The sequence below is a fragment of the Sturnira hondurensis genome, unplaced genomic scaffold, assembly GCF_014824575.4.
Source record: "Sturnira hondurensis isolate 20B ecotype Veracruz unplaced genomic scaffold, ASM1482457v3 Scaffold0021555, whole genome shotgun sequence".
Classification (NCBI taxonomy): Eukaryota; Metazoa; Chordata; class Mammalia; order Chiroptera; family Phyllostomidae; genus Sturnira; species Sturnira hondurensis.
Genome location: NW_028094186.1, coordinates 764,255 through 788,989, shown reverse-complemented (window position 1 = coordinate 788,989; position 24,735 = coordinate 764,255). Strand labels below are relative to the sequence as shown.

General features: G+C 39.0%; 2 non-coding genes across 2 annotated transcripts; one reads left to right on the top strand and one right to left on the bottom strand.

The window, feature by feature from the left end:
• Nucleotides 1–3,554: 3,554 nt before the first annotated feature.
• On the bottom strand, nt 3,555–3,686 carry LOC118977872 (small nucleolar RNA SNORA38). The gene has a single exon (XR_005064628.1). It is a non-coding gene; the product is annotated as a small nucleolar RNA SNORA38 (small nucleolar RNA).
• An 18,318-nt stretch (nt 3,687–22,004) lies between these two features.
• LOC118977868 (U6 spliceosomal RNA) lies at nt 22,005–22,111 on the top strand. The gene has a single exon (XR_005064624.1). It is a non-coding gene; the product is annotated as a U6 spliceosomal RNA (small nuclear RNA).
• Nucleotides 22,112–24,735: the final 2,624 nt, after the last annotated feature.

Sequence of the window (24,735 nt, the reverse complement as noted above, 5' to 3'; positions counted from 1 at the left end):
TATGGTGCCCTGGCTGGGTAGCTCAGTTGGTTAGAGCATTGTCTCAATAGTCAAGGCTCCAGGTTGGATCACGGGTCATGGTTCATACAAGAAGTGAATGATTCATTCAACCAGTGAATGCATAAATAGGTGGAACAGCAAATAGATGTCTCTCTCTCTCTCTGATTCAAACATCAATTTTAAAAATCATTATGAAATAGCCCTGGCTGGTGTGGCTCAGTGGATTGAGTGCCGGCCTGCAAACCAAAGGGTCACTAGTTCAATTCCCAGTCAGGGCACATGCCTGGGTTGTGGGCCAGATCCTCAGTGGGGGATGTGTGAGAGGCAACCACACATTGATGTTTCTCTCCCCTCAACCTCCCTTCCCCTCTCTCTAAAAATAAATAAATAAAATATTTAAAAACATTATGAAATAATAAGACAGATGCAAAATGACAAATATTATATTATTCCACTGATACGAAGTACCTAGAATAGTCAGATTGATGGCAGATGGTACAATAGTGGCTATCAAAGGGCTGAGGGTAGAGGGGATGCGGAGTTGTTGCTTAATGGGTTCAGAGTTTCAGTTTGGGATGATGACATAGTTCTGGAGGTGGATAGTGTTGATGGTTGCACAATAACGTGAATGTACTTAATGCCATTAAACTGTATGCTTAAAAGTGGTTAAAGTGATAACATGTATGTAATATATATTTTACCACAATTAAAAGAAATCTATTTTGTATATACCTGACTACTAGTGAAGTTGATCACCATCTGTTTTTTTGCTTTGTTTTGTTTTGGGGGGACATTTATATTTCATCATTTATAAACTGCCTGCTCTTATCCTTTGCCCATTTTTTTCCCTAGCGGGGTTGTTTATCATTTTGTTATCAATTTATATGATAACATTACTAGCATTAGCCCTTTGTCTACAAGGACTTTTTCTTCCATTTGATTTAGTTTATGGTGTCTTTTGATATTAAAAATATTCAGGAAATGAATGCCAAGGGCCCACTACCATTATCAGGTGAATTTACTGTGATGAGAGGTGGAGAAATCAGTTCACAAAAAATAGGATGCTGGACAGAAAGCCTAGTGGGTACCTACTAATTGTAAAGATATGGCCAGTCCAGCAAAGAACTACAAGGAAATAAACAAAGGCATTGGATGTTGGTGCTATTAGCAAACTGAGTCATGGTTTACTTGTCATGATTCACTCATTAATTCCTCTAATAATTTACTTACTTACTTAACACACATTAATTAAACATCTATAATGTACTATAACAGAATACAAAAATAACTAAGACATGGCTACTGCTCTTGAGAAGCTCATGGTATATTTGAGGAGGTAGAATTACTAAATCACAAAAAATAGCTAAAAGATGAGTACCGCACTGGAAAGATGATGGTGATAAGAAGAAACTGACAGTGACTAGAAGAAATGTGTGAGGGGAATAAAGGAGGAGAGAAGAAGAAGGGTCAAGTCAAGGAACAAGTATAAAGGACCCATTGATGAGGACAATGGTGGGAGGAAGGACTGAATGTGGGAGGAGAGGTGGGCTGGGCAGAAGAGAGTAATGGGGGAAAAATTGGGACAATTGCAATCAAATAACATTAAAAATTTTTTTAAAGAGATGATGGTGCCTCAGACTAGGCAGCTGTGGACATAGGAAATAAATGGATTTGGGTTTTATTTTATTTTATTTTAAGATTTTATTTATTTACTTTTAGAGAGAGGGGAAGGGAGAGAGAAAGAGAGGGAGAGAAACATCAATGTGTGAGAGATACATCAGTTGGTTGCCTCTCCCATGCCCCTAAATGGGGACCTGGGGACCTGGGGATTTGGGGACCTGGGGACCTGGCCTAAGACCCAGGCATGTGCCTTGACTAGGAATCAAACCTGGTTTGCAGGCCAGTGCTCAATCCACTGAGCCACATCAGCTATGGCTGGGTTATAGTTTAAAGGTAAAACTGAAAGAATTATTGATGATTTGATATATGTATCAGGGAAAGAAGAATCAAAGATGATTGCTAGGATTTGGACCTGAGCAACTGTGAATATCCAGAAAAACCTTTTACTCACCTGGAGAATACCAAAATAGATGTTTCTAGGAGAAAAATCAATAGTTCTATTTTAGATATATTAAGTTTAAGATGCCAACTAGACACCCTAGTAGATTTGTTTGGTGTATACCATGAGCCTGGGAGTTAAGGGAAGAGAAGTAAGGCTAGATTAAAAGTTAGGTGGCAAATAGCAGTATTTAAAGCTGTGGAGCTAAATGGGATTACCTAGGGCAAAGTTTGGATAGAGGAGAAAAGAGCCAAAGACACAGCCTATCTTCACAGGTTAGGTATAGGAGGAGGAGGATCCAACTAAGATGATTAAGGGGTGACCAAGGGGGCAAGAAGAAAACTAAGAGAATAAAGTAATCTAGAAGCAAAGAAAAGAAATTATTTCAAGGAGGGTGTCATCAACAGTGCTGAATATTAAGTGTTGAGAGGTTAAGATAGCTGAATATTAAGTGTTGAGATATGGCCACTGGGTTTGGCAAGATGGAAGTTATAATGACCCGGACAAGGCAGTTTCAGTTGAATGGTGAAAACAAAAACTAGGTTTGAATAGGTTGAAGAGAGAATAGAGACGAAAAAGTAGAGACAGCAAGTAGAAACAAACCCTTTGAATACTTTTTTAAAGAAATAGGGTGATAGCTGAGAGGGAAACTTTAAAAATATGTTTAACAAAAACAAATTTTGAATAGATTATATTACATGGTACAAAAGTTTATTTTTTATTTTTAGTTAAAGATTGTATTTGTTTTCAGAGAGGATAAGGGAGGGAGAAAGAGAGGGAGAGAAACATCAATGTGTGGTTGTCTCTCATGTGCCCCCCACTGGGGACCTGACCCCGCAATCCAGGTATATACTCTGATTGGGAATCGAACCAGCAACCCCTTGTTTTGCAGGCCAGCACTCAATCCACTGAACCACGCTATTCAGGGCTGTCATACTCTTAAAACTTTCCTCACTCCAAAAGTATTTTTTAAGTATCCCAAAAGAGTTTTTTTTAAGTATGAAGAAGGAGGTAATAGAGCATGCTTTTTTTTTTTTAGAGCATGCTGATATGTTTTCAATAGAAAGGGAGGAATTGATGATGCAGGAACGATTAGAGAAAACTCCAGGAGTAAAGTCCATGACTGGGCTAGGAGAGAATGGAATATAGAGTGTAAATGAGATGATTGCCCTTGAATAGAAATAAGGTCACTTTCTCCTTTGTCACAGGAGAGAAAACAGAGAATATGTGTACTGATACAGATGTTGGTGGATGTGATGGGGTAGTGAGAGGATGAGAAAGTTTCTATCTGATTACCTGTATTTTCTCAGTGACATAAAAGGCAAACTCATTGGCTGAAATCAGGGCAGGAGGTTAGGTTGTTAAGGTTTGAGGAAAGATGAAGATTTAAAAGGTTTGGAGTCCTTATTGAATTAGATGTTCTAACTTTTCTTTATCTCCTCTTCCCCACCCCGACCTTGGAACAAAAGATTAGTTATTTATTTATTTTTTCTGTGTATATGAGGTGGTTGATCTTGAGCCTGCAGGGAGTAAGCTGGCCCCAGACTTCTCCAAACTCTACGTTTCTTTACATCCAATTCTTACACGTCCAAAGACAGGGAACCACAGACACTCCTTTGTAGGAGAGTTATTTAAAGTTTTTATTGGTACAATGATTTGATCTGATGTAGTGACTTGATTTCCCTTTGAAAACTCCTTTATCCTAGGAGAATGCTTAGTATGATTAGATTAGCGCAAAGGACTTGGCTTCAATGTGCTATCCATGTGTTGCTAGTGGGGTGACCCTCTCTTCAAGAGTTGTTTGGATTCACTCTCTGGATGACAGCTGCAAGCTTCTCCACAAATAATTCTCATTCTGTATTTACCACACAGCTGCTAAAAGCTCAATAATTTGGTCTTGAATAACCTGCCTTTTCTTTGTTCATGTGGCATTTATATGTCTGTAAAGAAAGAATTTGATTGGGTTGATTTGTCATTACTTGTTATTAAGTACTGCTTTTGAACACTAAGCTACTGCCTTGGAAGTTGGTTAGTCTGTACATATATGTTTGGTTTGTACTTAGATGCTGGTTAATCAGATATGATAGCAGGATTTGTTTCATTCAAAACAGGTTGTGTGAGTCATAGCACTTGAGCAGGAAAGAACAGATTATTTTGCCTAGAAGGGCACCATGTACCTGGCAAGCCTAGATAGCTGTATGGCCTCCTTCAGCCCCTCCAGTAAATTTTTCATATCCTTTATCTCAGTAATTAATTCTGCTGCTGGGAATCTAACCTAAGGAGATAATCCCAAGGAGACAGTATAGCAGGATAATTAAGAACATGGAGGCTTTGGAGTCAGATACACTTGGAATTGAATTCCAAATGGTGATAAGTATCTACTAGATTTTTATTTCTGTTCTTCAAGCCCTTATTAGGCAATTTTAAAAAACCTTCATTGGGATATATTTCACATATCATAAAGTCTATTCATTTAAAGTGTATAATTTAATAATTTAAATATATTCAGAGATGTGCGACTATTATCACAATCAATTTTAGAATATTTTCATTATCCCAAACAGAACCCCCCTGCCCATTAATCACTCCCCAGCATACAGAACACTACACAATCACTAATCTTTTTGTATCTATGCTTTTGTCTATTCTAGACTTTTAATATAATGGACTCATACAACATGTGGTCTTTTGTGACTGGATGCTCTCATTTAGCATAATGTTTTCAAGTGCATCCATGTTGTAGTGTATATTTGTACTTGATTCTTTTTTATTGCTGAATAATTATTCCATTGTTTGAATATACTATTTTTATTTATACATTCAATCAGCTGATGAACATTTGGATTGTTTCCTTTTTTTAGCTATTGTAAAAAGTTCTGCTGTGAACATTCATGTACACCTTTTTGCATACAAGTTTTTGTGTGAACATATATTTTTATTTATCTTGGATATACTTGAAGACCTAAAAGTGGACTTGCTAGATCATAGAGGGGGCCCTGATCCTATAGGAAAACTGACATTTTTGAGGAACTGCTAAACTGTTTTCCAAAATTCTGCATCACTTTGCCTTCCCACCAACAATATATGTGGATTACAATTTGTCTGCATCATCACCAACTCTTGTTATTTGTCTTTTTGATTATAGGCCATCCTAGTGGATGTGAAGTGATTTCTCATTATGGTTTTGATTTGTATTTCTCTAATGGCTAATGATGTTAAGCATCTTTTCATACACTTATTGGCCATTTACATATCATCTGAGAAATATCTATTCAATATCTATCCTTTGCCCATTTGAAAAACTTGAGTTGTTTTCTATTGCTGAATGATGAGTTTTAAAAATATATTTCTGAATACCAGTTCCTTATGAGATTTGTAAATATTTTATCCCCTATTGTAGGTTGTCTTTTCACTTTCTGGATGGTATCATTTATAGCAAAAAAATTTTAAATTTTGATATAGTCCAATTTATCTATTTTTTAAAATTTTGTTGCTTGTCCACTCAATGTTTTGAATTTCTTTCCTTTCAGTCTGTTCTGAACATACTCCAACCAGGCTTTGCCCTTACCACTCCACTGAAATTGCTCTTGATAAGGTCACCAGTGACCTCTGTGTTGTCTATCCAATGGTCAAGACTGAGCCTTCATTCTTATTTGACAGAACTTGAAATGCTATGCTTTATTCACGAGGCTTCCAGGATACTACACTCTCCTGGTTTCCTCATACCTCATTTACTGGCTTGGCTACTCCTCAGTTCCCTGTGCTACTTCTTCCTCATTGGAGTACACAAAGATTAGGCCTTCAATTTGTTTCTCTTTCTTTTTTAAGTATATTTTTTTGATTATGGTATTACATTTGTCCCACTTTTTTTCACCCTTTTATCCCCCTCCACCCTGCACCACCCTCCCTCCAGCATTCCCCCCACCCTTAGTTCATGCCTATGGGTTGTACAGATAAGTTATTTGGCTTCTCCATTTCCTATACTATTCTTAACCTCTCCCTGTCTATTTTGCACCTGTCAATTATGCTTCTTATTCCCTGTACCTTTCCCCCCATTCTCCCTCTCTCCCCTCCCCTCTGATAACCCTCCGTGTGATCTCCATTTCTGTGATTCTGTTCCTGTTCTAGTTGTTTGCTTAGTTTGTTTTTGTTTTTGTTTTTTGGGTTCAGTTGTTGATAGTTGTGAGTTTGTTGTCATTTTACTGTTCATAGTTTTGATCTTCTTTTTTCTTAGAAAAGTCCCTTTAACATTTCATATAATAAGGCGATGATGAACTTATTTGACTTTACTTTATATGGGAAGCACTTTATCTGCCTTTCCATTTTATTTTATTTTTTTAAGATTTTATTTATTTATCTTTAGAGGGGAAGGGAAGGAGAGAGGGAGAGAAATATCAATGTATGGTTGCCTCTGCTGGGGACACACAATGTATCGTGTGTCCCGTGCCAGGAATTGGCCTGCAACCCAATGCCCTGACTGGGAATTGAACTGCAATCCTCTGGTTCATAGGCCTACGCTCAATCCACTGAGCTACGCCAGCCAGGACTTGCCCTTCCATTTTAAATAATAGCTTTGCTGGATAGAGTAATCTGGGTTGTCGGTCCTTGCTCATCATGACTTTGAATACTTCTTTGCAGCCCCTTCTTCCCTATAAGGTTTCTTTTGAGAAATCAATTGCTAGTCTTATGGGAACTCCTTTGTAGGTAACCCTCTCTTTGTCTCTTGCTGCTTTTAAGATTCTCTCCTTATCTTTCATCTCGGGTAATTTAATTGTGATGTGGCTTGGTGTGTTTCTCCTTGGATCCAATTTTTTTGGGGCACTTTGTGCTTTCTGGGCTTGAATGTCTAGTTTCTTCACCAGATTGGGGAAGTTTTCCTTCATTATGTTTTTCAAATAAGTTTTCAATTTCTTGCTCTTCCTCTTCTTCTTCTGGAACCCCCGTGATTCAGTTGTTGGAACTTAAAGTTGTGTTGGAGGTTCCTAAGCCTCTCCTCATTTTTTTGAACACTTATTTCTTCATTCTATTCTGGTTAAATATTTATTTCTTCTTTCTCTTCCAAATTGTTGATTTGAGTCTGGGTTTCCTTCCCTTCACTGTTAGTTCACTGCATATTTTTCTTTATTTCACTTTGCACAGCCTTCACTTCTTCCTCTATTTTGCGACCACACTCATTCATTTCTGTGAGCCTCCTGATTACCAGTGTTTTGAACTCTGCATGTGATACGTTGACTAGCTCCTCACTGCTTAGTTATTTTTCTGGAGTTTTGATCTGTTCTTTCATTTGAGCCATATTTCTTTGTCTTCCTGCACCTATTGTGTTGTACAGGGCAGAGCCTTAGGTATTTGTCAGGGTGGGGCAAGCCACTTCTCTATGTTGTGGCACTGTGTGTTTGAGAGGGGTTAGAGAGGGAATAATGCTTCTTACTTGGCTTTTGCCCCTGTTTCAGTCACTTCCCTGGCTTCCCACAAGTGGACTGTGGCCTTTCATATGCTGATTTCCGGATGAGTGGGCTTATGTACAGACTGTGGGCCCATCCAATGGACTCTTCCTGTGAGACTGGGAGTTTCTCCTGCAGCTACAACTCCCACAGATTTTTACAGGCAGAGGTTTTGAGGCTTTAGTTTCCCATGCTGGAACCCTGGGTTGTGCAGTCTGTCTTGCTTCCCAGTTTTTCCTCTTGGCTTATCTGCACATGAATGTGGAATATCCTGGTCTGCCAGCTGTTGCCTGGCCCACCCTGTTCCACCAGCTGTTGCCTTACCAAGTGTCCTCACCACCCTGGCTTCCCATCTCTGCCCCTCCTGCCAGTCTGGATGAATGTTTCTTTAACTCCTTGGCTATGGACTTCCATACAGTGATTTTCTGGCAGTTCTGATTGTTTTTTTGTTTTTAAATTGGTTATTATCTTTCTTTTGGTTATGCAAGGAAGTATCTGCTTACACCTCCATCTTGGCTGGAAGTTTCCTGTTTTTCTCCTCTACATTTACTCTATTGGTGATTTCATCCAGACCAATAGCTTTAAATATTATCTATATTCTGACAACGCCCTAACATATTTCTGGCCCAAACTCTGCCTAAAATGTTCTTCCCCCAGCCCCGACTGGTGTGGCCCAGTTGGTTGGCTGTTGTCCCGCAAAGCAGAAGGTCACCTGTTTGATTCCTGTTCAAGGCACACGCCTGTGTCATGCATTTGGTGTTTCTTTCACATCAATATTTCTCTCCCTCTCTTTCCCCTCTTTCTAAAAATAAATTTTCAAAATCTTTACAAAAAATAAAAAATAATATGTTCTTTGCCAAGATATCTCCATTACTTTCTCCCTGCTATGGACTGAATTATGTCTCCCTAGCTGTCAAATTTGTATGTTGAAAGCCCCAATGTAACAATTTGGACATAGGGCTTTTATGAAGGTAATTAAGGTTGAATGAGGTTATAGGAGTAGGGCCTTGATGTAATAGAATTAGTGTCTACATAAGAAGAAATTAGGGAACCCTGGCTGGGTAGCTCAGTTGGTTAGAGCATCATTCCAATATACCAAAGTTGTGGGTTCTGTCCCCCATCAGGGCACATACAAAAAGCAATCAACCAATGAATGCATAAATAAGTGGAACAACAAGTTGATATTTTTCTCTCCCTACCTCTCCCTCATCTCTCTCTCTCTCTGAAATCATTTTTTTTTAAAGGAAAAAAAGAGAGATTGGGGAGAGCTCTCTCTCCACGTACAAACATCAAGTAAAGGCCATGTGAACACACAACAAGGTTATGGTCTACAAGCGAGAAAGAGAGCTCTCATTAGAACCTGAGCTTGCTGGCAACCTGATCTCAGATTTCCAGCCTCTGGCTCTGTGAGAAAATAACTGTTGTTTAAAGTACCCAGTCTATTGTATTTCCTTATGGTAGCCTGAGCTGGTTAATATACTACCTCAGTTTCTTCTGGTTTTTGCTCAGATGTTCACTTCTTACTGAGGTATTTTCTCACTGTCCTGTTTAAAGTTGCAACCTGCCCTGGCTGGTGTAGCTCAGTGGATTAAGCATGGGCTGCAAACCAAAGGTTCACAGGTTCGATTTCCAGTCAGGGCACATGCCTGGGTTGCAGGCCAGGTCCCCAGTGGGGGCCACATGAGAGGCAACCATGCATTGATGTTTCTCTCTCTCTTTCTCCCTCACTTCCCCTCTCTAAAAACAAATTTTGAAAAGCACACTGTCATTTCCATCTTTAAAGATTAATTAATTAATTAATTAAGTTGCAACATTGCCTAACCCTGGCATTCTCTTTCCCCTTTTCTTGATTCATTTCTTTATCTGATGAATCATTGACATATATTTCACTTATATTTTAATTATTATTTTATTGTCTGTTTCCCACCACTAAAATGTAAGCTTTTAAGGTTAGAGACTTTTGTTTACTTTATTCACCTCTGTATCCTTAACGCCTAAAATAGTGTCAGGCAAAACATAGACCTTTATATAATGAGTGATTACCATTGTAGCTTGAGAATATATAATAAATTGGACATATTACATTGGGACATAATGAAGCTGGCTACTTCTGTAAAGGGTAGAATTCAGGTCTTCATGGTTATTTCATAGGCATAGGAACTGTTAACTGCCAGCTTTGTTGGCTTTATCAATAGACAGAACTCCTTCCCTCATGACCATTGCAGCGAAAGACTCTTGGTGAGCAAGCCACAACTGGAGTTGAGATGCTCTTTATGTCAGCTTCATATGAACAGAATCCAGTCCTTAAATGTTCTGGATACCACATGTACATTGGTGGTTCCTCTGATTTTGTTCAAAGCTGTGTGGTCCACTGATGGCATTACTATGTCTGCCCTTTTTTTTTTTTTACTAGATATGATCTAAATAAAAATGTTTGAATGTGGGAGTACCTTCAAAGAGTCAGCTTAAATGTTATCTTTGCTTTTGTTGTTTTTTAACCAGGATCTGTGTTTAATGCTGGTCATTACAGTTTGGCAACTTAAGATGGATTTGTTCTGCATATTGCTTTATGGAAATTCTTTGTATATGGTATGAGAAGGTCATCAACAGTCAGAAGGAGCACCAGTGAAAGATATGACCTAATTATTTTGACAATATGTTATACTAGTAGCCACTGTAATAGGGATTCTAAGTAATAGGAAAAAACAACTGAGTCGGTTCTCAGTCATCTTTAAGTCAACTGATACTCTTGCTAGCTTTAGTTAGTATATATACTCTTTCTTTTAAAGATTTTATGTATTTATTTTGAGAGAGTGGGAAAGGGAGAGAGGAAGAGGGGGGAACATCAGTGTGTGGTGTGCCTCTCACGCTCCCCCTCCTGGGGACCTGGCCCACAACCCAGACATGTGTTCTGACTGAGAATTGAACCAGCGACACTTGGATGTACTTTTTCCACTGAGAATGACTTTAACAGTTATCTTGTAAATTTTCACAGTAATGTAAAATAAAAATTAATTTTAAAAGTACCTACTTTTTGATAGCAAAATAATGGTATTTATGCCCATGATTATTTATGAGTATTACTGTAAATACTCTACAGTCTTGAGGAATTTTGCTCTGGGTTTAACTTCCAGTAACATAAATCATTCAAATCCTGTTATCACTTGGACTTTTCTAGTATTTTTAAGGGCACTATCTCTCAAGGGAGCCCTTCTAATTGCAGAATCTGTACCTAGTGTACTCGAATTTGCTGGTTCAGCATAAAAAGGGATAGATTAGTCTATGGTTGCTCCACATATCTTATGGAATGTGTATTTCCCATGCTCCATCTGACAACTGGAACAGCACTTGTACTAGAAACTCTACTATCCTTCTGATTCACCACTTCTCTAAGTAGAACCTCTCATTCAAACTTGGTTTGGTCAAGAAGCTTTATTAGAGGGATTTATTTATCTATCTATCTATTGATTTATTTATAGAGAGAGGGAAAGGGAAGAAGGAAGAGGGAAACATCGATGTAGGAGAGAAACACCAAATCTGCAACCTGCAACCTAGGCATGTGTCCTGACTGGGGATCAAACCAGTGATCTCTCACTTTGTGGCATGTTGCCCAACTAACTGAGCCACATCAGTCAAGACTATTTTTTTAAATATTTTATTTATTTATTTTCAGAGAGAGGGGAAGGGAAGGAGAGAGGGAGAGAAACATCACTGTGTGGTTGCCTCTCATGTGTCCCCCACTGGGAACTGGCCTGCAACCCAGGCATGTGCCCTGACTGGGAATTGAACCGCAATCCCTTTCTTCACAGGCCCGAGCTCAATCCACTGAGCTACACCAGCCAGGGCAAGACTATTTTTTTAATTATTGATTTTAGAGAAAGAGAGAGGAAAGGAAAGAGAGAGAAAGAAAAATCAATTTGTTGTTCCATTTATTTAAACATTCATTCATTGATTCTTGTATGTGCCCTGCCTGGAAATCAAATCCATAATCTTTGGCATATTGGGATAATGCTCTAACCCAGCTGAGCTACCTGGGCAGAGCTAGAGGGCTTTAGTTATTCAACGTAACTAACGTTTGATTCAACGTTTGATTTGTTGATACTACAACAAATCAAAGAATCCTCAAAACTGGAATAATGAGTGAAATGACTTAACTTCAAGTCTTGAATAGTATTATGGGAAGTCCATCTTCAGTCATTCTAAAAATTGATTATATCTCTTAATTTATCATTCAGTAGCATTTATTGAATACCTTTATGGTAGGCATTTGCAAATACTGGAAATACAAATGTGATATGCTAAGTTCCTTGCCTCATGGAGCTCATAGACTGCCAACTATTACTTGGTGTGATAATGCTACAATAGAGGAACATAAATGTTTTAATCCTATGTGAAGAATGATTTTGGGAAACATACCATTTCAATATATCTTAGGAATACAAAAGGTTGGGAGCAACTCACTTTTGGGTTTAAGATTTTATTTATCTATCTTTGGAGGGGAGGGGAAGGAGAGAGGGAGAGAAATATCAATGTATGGTTGCCTCTTGTGCGTCCCCTACGGGGAACTGGCCTGCAACCCAGGCATGTGCCCTGACTGGGAATCAAACCGCAATCCTCTGGTTTGCAGGCCTGTGCTCAATCCACTGAGCTACACCAGCCAGGGCCAGATTCTCTATTTTGTTTGTTACTAAAAACATATTTGAATGCTGAGAATTGTGCTTGATGAAAAATTAGATATCATCTTTGTCCCAGTAAAGGACATAGACAGGCATTAAACAAATACAGAATTAGATATTTTAAATGCGAAGCAGAACGAGGTGTTCTTAAAGACTACAGAAAAGAAGGAAAGCCACTTACATATTGTATGTTATCTATTGTTATAATTTCCAAAATTAGCAACTTAAGACAATAGTAATCATGTATTATCTCACATAGTGTCTATAGGTCAGGAGTTCAGGGGTTTCTAAGTTGTGTGGCTCAGAGTCTGTCATGAGCTTATAATCAAAATGTCAGCTGAGACTGCGAAGCTTACCTGAGGAAGGACAATCCAGTTCCAGGCTGGCTCACTCATATGGCCATTGGCAGGAAGCATCAGTTCTTTGTCCCATGGACCATTCCATTGGGTTGTTTGTCTTCAAGACATAGTAGCTAGCTTCCTCCACAAAGGGTGATCCAAGAGATTGCAAAGCAGAAGCCACATGTCTTTTATGACTTACCTCAGAAGTCATGTATCTTTATTTCCACAATGTTCTATTGGCTCTATTTAGCATAGGAGGGTACATGAAATACCAGGAAGTAAGGATCATTGAGAGCCTTGGAGGCCGGCTATTACATATATGAATGTCTGAGCACAAGCTTGCTGAAATCAAACCTTTAAGAAGAACCCAAAACAATAATTTTGTTTCTTTTATCCTCACCCAAGAATATGCTTATTGATTTTAGAAAGAGAGGAAGAGGGCAGGAGAGAGAGAAACATGGATTGGTTGCGTCCTGTAAGCTCCCCTACTGGAGATCAAATCCACAACCTAGGTATGTGCCCTGACCAGGGATTGAACTTCAACCTTTTTGGTACACTGGGATGACACGCAAATCAACCGAGCTACTCTGCCAGGGTTAAATGCCACCATTTTATAAAAAGCATCTGTTTATGTTACTAAGGGAAAGTCATATCCAACTGCATATTAGTAGAGGGTTTACATGGTTCGGTTTCCTACTTAATTAGGAACTCTATCTCTTCCTGTCATTCTTCCCCACTTTCTCTGAGAAATGTTTATAGAGTACCTATAATCATTAGGAGCTCAGTTTTGTTTAGTTCAAAAGGCTGTAAAGACAGAATACTTGCCCTGAAGGTGCTCGTGTTCTGATAGAGTCAAACTTGTAGTACAGATGTGAGTATGGAGGCATTAACAATGAAATATCTAAGTGGAGTAGGGATCAACAAACTGAAGATCATGTGGCAAATCTAGTCCACTGCTTATTTTTGTAAATAAAGTTTTGCTGCACTGCACCCACTCCCATTTGTCTATTGTCTATGATTGCTTTTGTATTGCAACAGAACTGAATCATTGGGACTTAGACCTTACATAACACTCTCATTGCTTTTGGCCTATAAAACCTAAAATATAGTCCTGGCTGGTGTAGCTCAGTGGATTGAGCACGGGCCTGCGAACCAGAGGATCGCGGTTTGATTCCCAGTCAGGGCACATGCCTGGGTTGCAGGCCGGTTCCCTGCAGGCCAACTCCCAGTAGGGGACGCACGAAAGGCAACCATACATTGATGTTTCTCTCCCTCTCTCCTTCCCCTCTAAAAGATAAATAAATAAATAAAATCTTTAAAAAAAAATTCACTTGTTGTGTTTTTTTTTGTAGAGAGTGAAGTTTTTATTCACTCTCCAAGAAAGGAGAGGGGCATGATGTGGAGAGATACACCCATTTTTATTTTTAAATTTACTTATTGATTTTAGAGAGAGAGGGGAAGCGGGAGAGAGAGAGAAACATCCATTTGTTGTTCCACTTATTTATACATTCATTTGTTGCTTCCTGTATGACCTGGGATCAAACACACAACCTTGGTGTATCAAGACAATGCTCTAACCAACTGAGCTACCCAGCCAGGGCTCTCTGATTATATACAAAAAAATGTTTGCTAACCCCAGATTAGAGGAATTAAAGACTGCTTTCCAGAGAGGTGATATTTAACATGAGGCTTAGGGGAACCATAGAAGTACTTCTGCTGAAGGGAAACAGCATGATTAGGTCTGCAGAGACATGCCATAAAACACTGGAGAGGAGCCTTTATCATAGCAAGGCTATACTAGGTTGACTCCATTCTCAATCACTGCAGCTTAAAGCTACAGGAACCGAAGGGACAAGAAACTAATAGGAGAACCTGACACAATATAAAATGGTGCCCTAGCTCATGGCCCACATCCTCACATCCTCCTCCTCACACAAAGATCCAAAGCAAAGCTTGAATGGTGAATTGTTGACCTTTGTCAACTGTTAATTAAACTGAGTTTTGACTACAGCTGAGTTTTGCCCCCAATTTTGATGTGGTAGAGAGTCTGAAGAAAAGAGAACCCTAGAATCTCAGCCTTGTTTACCAAAAGGAAGATGAGATGTTTCACATCTTCTAGGTAGAAAGGTAGTATGTGTGCAGAAGGCCAAGTAACAGACAAAACTGTAAATCTGAAAATATGAATTAAAATCAAGTCATGAACACAATACAATATACAGATGATGTATTATAGAATTGTACCCCTTAAATCTATATAATTTTTTAAATCAATGTCACCCCAATAAATTCAATTTTTTAAAAAGTCATGGGAAAAAACCCCAAGGATGGAGTTGGCCAGAAAATAATGGAATAGGATAGCACACTGGGTAGAAAGAGTTTGGGCAGAAATTCTAATACAGTATACATAATATATATTATATATTCTGTGTATAATGCATACTGTATAGAATATTGTATAATTAATATATATTAATTATGGCATAAAACAAACCTAAAACTGAAGCAGAAAATCGAACAAAGAACATGAACTAGTTAAGACAAATCAGAGTTGGTGTTTGTCACAATTAAAGGAAGAAAAACCAAAGAATTAAAGACTTAAAAAATCTGTTATAAATATTAAGTGAGAACTCAGAAAAGCACAATTCTCACTTTCATTTACTCATTAGGGGACTATGCCACTGGCTGACAGTACTTACCATTGTCTCCTATGAGTTAAGTCATCTCACACATCTTCACAGAAGAACTTGTCTCTTGTTAGCCAGGTTGACCCCTCCATATATCTTGCAATCACAAGTGTTTTAGGAAATTGCCTAAGATTCCTTCTTACTAAAGTACTCCTCTACCCCGGCTGGTGTGGCTCAGCAGACTGAGAGCTGGACTGTTGACCAAGAGGTCACTGGTTTGATTCCCAGTCAGGGCACATGCCTGGGTTGTGGGCCAGGTCCCCAGTAGGTGGTGCTCAAGAGGCAACTACATATCAGTGTTTCCCTCCCTTTCTTTCTCCCTCCCTTCCCCTCTATTATATGTTTTTTTTTAAGTACTCCTCTAATTGTCCTCACCAAAGTCTCAAGTCTATATCCCATCAATTTAGTAATTGCCTTTGCATTCTGGGTGGAAGAGTTCATATCCCTGATGGCCATTTGACTTTCATTAATTAGGTGGCTTTGGATCTGCTCTCATGGAACCCAATCCTGGCCTTTAAACTGTTTGGCCAATCTGGTCCAAACCAGCTGGGCTAGTATAGGTCACTCCCAAACTCCCTCTCTCAGCAGGAGATTCTGGCAGCTAGGAAAGACCACTTTAACTTTATACTTAATAATTCCTGATTACAGACTCAGCTGGTTGGTTAACATTTATTACCAGTCTGGCCACATAATCAAAATACATACTGAATACCCTCTTGTTACCTCGCAGCAAAATACAAGGAAAATAACTTGATTTTGTAGAAAGAAGAGTAGCTTTCTAGGTTTGGGTACCGGAGGGATGAAGGTTGATAGAGGTGGAGAGATAGGTACTCCCAGTCCTTAACCCTCCTCATTCATCCAGGGGCTCCCAGATACCCTAGCCCTTATTTTGGTTGACATAGAGGTACTTGAAGGCTTCCTTGGCTGCTCTTGTCTACACCACAGCTCCAAAGCAAGCTGGATGAGGTGTGTTTGAGACTGAGCTTTTTGACCATGCAATGGAGGTGAAATTCTTAAGGAGGGCAAAGCAACAATCTGAAAAGAACCTAAGTCTCTGATTGACTAGATGAAGTAGAGCTGTCTGTTCTCCAGAATCTTCCAGACTATTATTTGAGAAATAAATTTATATTTTCTGTCTTTTTAAAAAGAGTAGAGAATGAAGACTTTTGATTTAGTGCTGAATTTGTATCTCAGCTTTACACCTACTATTCCTTTGACCCTGGTTAAGGTACTTAACAGTATATTTAGCTTCAGTTTTCCCCAAATGTAAAGTAGGGTTGTTACATACTTTGCAGCACTGTCCTAAGTATAGGAAAGAAAATATGTACATCTGGCATATAGTAGACTCTCAATTTTAAATGGTAGCTGTTACATTTTTAAAATTGAGTACATTGTCTTTAACTTAAGACTAAAACTTGGACCTTTTTCCTATCAGAAAAATAATTGTATTTGGAAGTCTCTGTGTAATCTATAAGATATTTTTTCAAAAAATATTTTACTTACCCTGGCTGGTGTAGCTCAGTGGATTGAGTGCGGGCTGCGGACCAAAGGGTCGCCACTTCGATTCCCAGTCAGGGCACATGCCTGGGCTGCGGACCAAGTCCCCAGTGGGGGCCACGTGAGAGGCAACCACACATTGATGTTTCTCTCCTTCTCACTCCCTCCTCCTCTCTCTAAAAATAAATAAATTTTTTTAAATCTTAAAAATTAAAAAAACATCTACTTATTTATTTTTAAAGAGAGAGCGAGGAAGGAAGGAAGAGAGGGAGAGAAATGTCAGTGTATGGTTGCCTCTTGTGCACCCTCCACCCAGGGCCTGGCCCACAACCTAGGCATGTGCCTGGACTGGGAATCATACTGGTGACCATTGGATTCACAGGCCAGCACTCAATCCACTGAGCCACACCAGCTGGGGCCATATGAAGATCTTTAAATCTTAGTGGGTTTCTAAGTTATTTAGGTTTTCTTTATGCCCATATTATAAGGACTAATGGTTTGAAATTGGAAATCAGAAGGCACTAGGAGAACATTTATTTTACTTCTTAAAAAAGATTTAATTAATTTATTTTTAGAGAGTGGGGAAAGGAGGGAAAAAGAGGAGAAGTGAAACATCAATGTGTGGTTGGTTGCCTCTTGTGCACCCTCTACTGAGGATATGGCTTGCAACCCAGGCATGTGCCCTCACTGGGAATCAAACGGGCAATGCTTTGGTTCACAGGCCCACACTCAATCCACTGAGCTACACCAGCCAGAGCCTTAGGAGAACTTCTGATGGAGAAAATAATATCTGGTTGAATTATGTTAGTGGAAAAGTATTATGACAATACCTCAGTTTCCTACAGGAGGTAATTTATCCAGGATCTAGGACGCCTGTAGAGGAATTGAGAATACTGAAGCAAGTGAAAAGGAACATGGAACTGCTTTTGAAAAGTCAATACTACTCACTTCTAGAAAAGACTCTCATGTTCAGAAACTATTTGTTCTTACTTCACACATAATGCTAATAAACTTGGTTATCTGGTTTACCAGGACAGAGATTAGGAAGAGAATTGCCGAAGCCAGGCAGCCAGTAAGTGGCAAGTACTAATAACTTAACAAAGGAGTGGGAAAAAACATATTAGAAGGACAAAAGAACACAAAAACACAGCAGCCTGGGATCATTGCAGGAGCAAAGAGCCTATTATATTTTAATATTTCCCAAAGATCCATTATTTTGCACTCTAGTTCTGAATGCTAATGATAACCAAGAAAATTGCAGGTTAAATTATATTTGCTATACTTTTCAAAAAGGCAGTGATCTATGATCTATCTTATTTAAAATATGTTATTTAAACCTTTTGTATTTAAAGGAATTAATTTCAATTATTTAGAAATTTAAGTCAGACTTTTCACATTCTCCAAAGTTGTAGATAAATGAAGTTTTCTAAACTGTAATGGCAAAGTCAGAGTAAATATCAATGTAAACCCAATCACATTGACATATCTTCCAAAAGGGTCTTTACATCTGGTTGGTTGCTTTGACCCCCAAGCAAGAGAATGAATGATGTATTCCTCTACAACAGGGGTGTCAAACTCATTTTCATTTCACCGTGGGCAACATGAGCTTCATGGTTGCCTTCAAAGTGCAAAAATAATTTTAGGACTGTAACTACTAAATGTAACTACTCCTTAACTGTTAAGGAGTTGAAATTACATTCGGCCCTTTGAAGGCAACCTGGAGGCTGATGTGGCCCCCAGTGAAAATGAGTTTGACACCGTTGCTCTATAAGCTGACTAACCATAAAAGTTGTTTTTTTTAACATGTGCACATTTAAAAAAAGATTTTCCTTATTTATTTTTAGAGAGATGGGAAGGGAGGGAGAAAGAAAGGGAGAGAAACATCAACCTGTTGTTGCCTCTTGCATGCCCTTAACTGAGGATCTGGCCTGCAACCCAGGCTTGTTCCCTGACCGGGAATCAAACCAGCAACCCTTTGGTTGACAAGCCGTCACTCAATCCACTGAGCTACACCAGCCAGAATTAACCATAAAAGTTTAACAGGCTCCCCTTGTTATGCCCAACTCTGTGGAAGACAAAAAGAGTAGAACATAGGAAAGTTATGTAACACCTTGCTCTGAGTTCCCAAGGCTCAAAGGATGATCATACCAAAAACCCACAATGTAAATTATTTATACTGCTAAATAATATAAAACTATGTAATTTAACAAAGATTATATATAATAACATTTTCTAAGCAATACCTAATACAAATGAGTTTTGTTCAAGAACTCAATAATGTCATGAAGTCCATTAATGCTATGGTTCTCAGACTTTGTGATACCTCTACTGTTCTCAGGGAGTTATCCAAAGGCTGAAACTTGAAGGCAGAAGGATCAGCAAGGCTGCCAGCCAGGACTGCACAAAACATCTGCTTTTTCTTCCTTGCTGTCCAAAACAGCAAGGTCTTTCTTGCCTGCCTCACTCAGGAAGAGCAAGACTCACTAAGACACACTGAAGGAATTAACCAAACACATGACAAGTGTATTAGGGTGTCTATCAAGTCTACCATCACATATTCTCCCCCACCCCTGTAACAAAACATCGTGAGAGCTGGAACCTTTTCTGCCTTATATATAGCAAAGGGATGGCATGTAATACTATACAAATATTGCTTGAATGAATAAGGTAGAGTAGCAGTGAAAGGTTGAGGTATCTGAAACCTTAATTTAGAAAACCTTTCCTAGAAATGAAGGCATGACCTGGGGATATTTGGGCTACTCAGAGAGTACCAGGTAGTGTACAACAATCTGTAAGGGAACTGTAGGCTCCAAAATGAACTCAGACAAATCCCAAATCCAGCCAGGAACATTTAGGGAAGGTACTTTTGTTACTATGCTGGGGGTTTTTTTTGGGGGGGGGTGTTTTTGGTTGTTTTTTGGGGGGGTGGGGGACTAACAATTTATGTTTCATAAGAAAAATTTGGCTTTGGATAGCTTCACTTATTGAAGAAGTCATCATGATTTCGGAGAACAGAAAACTTTCCTTGTTTTGCTGTTCAGTAGGGCAGAATGTTTAGAATCTTTTTCATAGAAGTAACAGCATACTCAAATGTCTAAGTACATAACTGGTGTGCTATTGGAAGTGGCAAGAGCAAACAATACAGGTAGAAATGAACAGGGAGAGAGAAATTTAGGTTCCCTATTCTGTGAAGAATATTATAAGGAAATGAAAGTGAACTGAGGAGAGGAAGAGAAATGGGAGCTGAAGAAACAGCCAAGAGACTCAGGAAGAAAGATTACAAAATCACGCCCCCCCGCCCCCCACCCCCACCCTTTTCCCTCCAAGTGCATTTGCACTTGCTTCTTTCTCTGCCTCTTAGTTGTTTGAAAGAGCCAGGCATGCATTCCCACACAGAACACCCTCGACCTCTCCTGGTCACACTGTAATGAGTCACAACTTTGATTGCTGTGGAAACAGCAAAGAGCAGGGCTCTTAGGAAGGAAGACAACGTCTGACCGGTGTCCACTGCTTCAAGAAATGGGCATAAGGTGGCAGCACTGGTAGTGCCTGCAGGTGTTGTGGAGAGAAGCTTGGCCAAGGGCCAGTTATACTTAAGCTGCTAAGTTCCAGTGAGAAGGTGGAAAGAGGGAACTCTGTTAAAGAAGTCCTAATAAGGGCAGTTACTAATGGGAGGGGAAAGTCTTCTAGGGGAGGGTGGCACTCAAGAGCTCTACAGAGAGGAATGGGTGATGGGGTCATATTGGCTGATACCCACACATCTGTTGAGAGGATAATGGCCACTTCTAAAGAAGGATTAAGATGAATTGATGAACAATATAGAGAAATCTTGAAACAGTAAGTAAAAGAGGCCAATCACAAAAGACCATATATTGTATAGTTCCATTTATACAAAATATCCAGGATAGGCATTTTCTATAGAGACAGAAAGTAAATTAATGGTTACCTAGGGCTTGAGGCTGGGGAGAATGGTGAGGGATGTCTGCTAAAGGGTATGGGTTTTCTTTTGGGGTGATGAAGTGTTCTAAAATTGATTGTGGTGATAGTCACACAACTCTGAGTAAGCTAAAAAACACTGAATTGTGCACCTTAATAATGAATTGTAATTATATCTCAATAAAGCTGTTACTAAAAATGCCTAGCTTGCACATTTCTAAGAAGCTCTTGGGGGAAAAATGAGCACAACTGTAACTGAACAATAATTACTTTTAAAAAGAGAAGGAGAGAGGGAGAGAGAGAGAGAAAGAAGTTCCTAGGTGATTCTGAAGCTTCTAGTCCTGAAATCATGCTTTGACCAGAGAAGCTTTAAGAGACCCAATGAAATTGTATTTCTTCCTTGGGATCAGCATTGTGTCAGTTCTGTACTGAAGTTAAAATAGCAATTACATATTTTAATTTTTCTCATACATGCTAGTGGCATCATACACACATATCTAATGCTTCTAATAACAGTTAACACTAGTATCTTGAAGAAGTACAGTACTAACATTATGGGATTTATTATTCATTTCATTGAAAAGCTCAAGATTTGGGATTTGTAAGAGAGCTGAATTTGAATCTTGGCTCTATTATTTACCAGTATCATGGCCTTGGATTACTTAATCTATCTGAGCTTCAGTTTCTCCATTTATAGAATGGACATAATAACACTCAGTGGATTTTTGTAAGTACTAGGGACAATATGGCACACTCATAATGGTCACTCATGAGATAACTACTATTATCAACTTTGTGTGAGATGGGAGGATCTAGCCCATTTTCCTTTTCATGGCTGCATCATTCTATATTTTCTTTTAAATCTCCTGAAGTTTTAAATTTTGGTTGTGTAGGAGATGCTTCTCTAAGATTTTTCTTCATCCACTTTAAAAAGGCATTGTTGTTTGGAGCTCTGGTAAAATCCACATGAAATATATATATTTAAAAGGTTTTATTTATTTATTTTTTAGAAAGAGGGGGAAGAGAGGGAGAGAAACATACATGTGAGAGAGAAACATTAATCAATGCCCTCTTGTACACGCCCTGCCTGGGGACCAAACCCACAACCTAGGCACATGCCCTGACCAGGAATAGAACCAGCAACTTTTCAATTTCAATCTGTGGGACAACACCCAGACAACTGAACCACACCAGTCAGGGCCACATGAAATATAATTTCTAATACATAGGTGTGTGCTTTGGGGGGGGTATTGTTTCTGATATTAAGGGATTCGAAGTAAAATTTCAAGATATTCAATAAGGAATTTTAGTCTCCTCGATTCTTAAATGCAAAACTAAAATAATTTTTATTTTTGTTAAGAATTTCTTCAGGGCTCGTTTTGGCAGCACATATACTAAAATTGGAATGATACTGAGAAGATTAGCATGGCCCCTGCACAAGGATGACACGTAAATCCGTGAAGCATTCCATATTTTTAAAGAAAACTAAAAAAAAATTTTTTTTCAGCCTTAGGTGGGTAGCTCATTTGGTTAGCAGTGCAGGTTGCAGTGCTAAGGTTTGATGGGATAGGGCACATACAAGAAGCAACCAATGGATGCATAAATACGTTGAACAACAAATGGATGTCTCTCTCTCAAATGAATACATTTAAAAAATTAAAAATTTTTTACTGGGGGGCTGGAAATGGGAGAGAGGTGGGGAGGGCTGGGGGGTGTGGGCTGGGATGGGAGTAAAAGACAGAAAATTGTACTTGAACAACAATTTTTAAAAATTAAAAAAAATTTCAAATGGAGTTACTTAATTTTGTTTTAGGACCTCTGCTATTTTCCTTTTCCTTTGTGGTACAGCAGGCAAATTCTCCTAATGCCTGGCGCTCTGGGAAGTATACAGAGTGAGGTAATTTGAAACACCCTGTTTTGGAACAGAGCTCCTCAATTGCTCTCTGTGGAAGAGGGATTCCTGCTGCAAACCACATGACATCACAGGCGCACAGCCTAGGCTGGAGTGAGGACTGCTGCTTCTGCCTTCTGGAGGCTCTCTGACCTGGGGGGTTATGGACTACAGCAACAGGTGAGCACCAGGTGCCTTGCTCCCCTATTATACGTGGACTATTCTCTGAAAGTTGCAGAGGTGAAAGATGCTGACCTATGTGTTTGTTTCTTTTCTTTTTTAAATATACTTTTATTTTTAGGCTGATTTTATCTCCTTTGTTTTCCTGGTTTCTGGAAAAAAATGTGGCTAATACTATTGTCATTGGCAAGTTTCTGGCATACAGTGTTAGTGAAATTTGTTTCTTCCTTTTGGTTATTCATTTTTTAAAAAACTTTTATAAATTTAACCTTTTTTCAACACCTTTCTATCACTGTGTACTTAGCATTACCTCTATGAAGGCCTAAACAGTATGAAGACTTCAAATTTTTTCTTCTCTACTTGTTTTCTTTTTTAAAGATTTTATTTATTTGTCTTTAGAGAGGAAGGAAAGGAGAGAAGGAGAGAAATATCAATGTATGGTTGCTTCTTGTGAGTCCCCTGCTGGGAACTGGCCTGCAACCCAGGCATGTGGCCTGACTGGGAATCGAACCGCGATTGTGTGGTTCGCAGGCCTGCGCTCAATCCACTGAGCTACACCAGCCAGGCCATCTTCTCTATTTGTTTTTTAAATTATTGAAGAGTTGCATACTATCAGCTTTAAGGTAAACATTCCAACTTTTATAAGTACCTTAATAAAAAACTGTCTTTGGACATGCCATTTTTAGAAACCTTTTTTATAGAGAATTCTGTTGAACACAAAATTTCAAATTTGAAAAAGAAAACAAGGGATCCTGCCTGTTCACTGCAGCTTTGAATGTTTAGGATTTCTCCTGTTACAATTCTGCTTTGTGTCACTGCTGCATGAGGTGCTCAAAAAAGCTGAACCGGAGGCACCAGCTCCCTGAAAAGGATAGCCACAGGTTCACAGAGTGAGGAAGTACTATCTGCTGGTGGGGGACTTCTCAGGTCACTAATTTTGAAACCCCCTAAACACCAATATAAAGATCAAAATCTCATCTTCAATGGCAAGGATCAAAAGGTTGGAAGGCTGGGTATTCTGTTTCCTCATCTAGCACCATAATTCTGTGGGAGAGTTGCAATTAAATGAACTCTTAAGTTGGGCTTATTCTTTCCTTTCTTGTCTTTCCAATTAAGGACATTATTTGATTTTGTGCATCTTAGCCATTCATTTTGGTGGACAGTTGTTTCTCTTGTTACAAAGACCAAAGACCATTCTAACTCCAGAGTTGGCCAAAGAGGTAGAACAAATATCTCATAAGTCCGTGTAGCTGCCTCAGGAGCACTGGGTTCCAATGTAGACAACAATGTCTGGTATGAATGCTGTTATGCCCAGGAGCAGGAGCTTTGAGAGCAGCCAGTGTGGCATATTGTACCTTGTAGACATTTTTGTGCCATTTAGTCCAAGTACATATTACCCAATGTGAGAGCCTATGTGACACAGAGACCAAAGAGAGAGAGAGCGACAGAGAGAGACAGAGAGAGAGAGCGACAGAGAGAGACAGAGAGAGACAGACAGAGAGAGAGAGAAGAGGGAGGAACAGAAGTTATTTTCGTTCTCTTTTCCTCTAAGGAGGAAAATAACTAAAATATAACCTGAATGTAAGAGCATTTGTAATATTAATAATATCCTTGCCTTAGCTGGCGTGGCTCAGTGGATGGTTTGTGTGCTAGCCGGTCGATTCCCAGTCAGGGCACATACCTGGGTTGTGGGTAAGGTACCCAGTTAGAGGTGCATGAGAGGCAACCCTGTATCTTTCACACATTGATCTTTCTCTCCCTTTCCCTATCTCTAAAAAAGTAAATAAAGTATTTAAAATATATATCTTTGATAATTAAGTCAGTAAACAAACAAACAAACAAACAATAAAAAGAGATATTTGGGCCAGTGATCTCAAAGTACTTTTAACATCCACTTTCTTTGTATTCACCGAAATCTCTTTGTCTCATCGAATGAAATTGTCATGTCTTAAAATTCTTCTTTTTTTTCTTTTCTCTTTGTTCATCAGCTTTCTTGAAAAATAAGGAATCTTGACCTGAGTGTTAGGAAC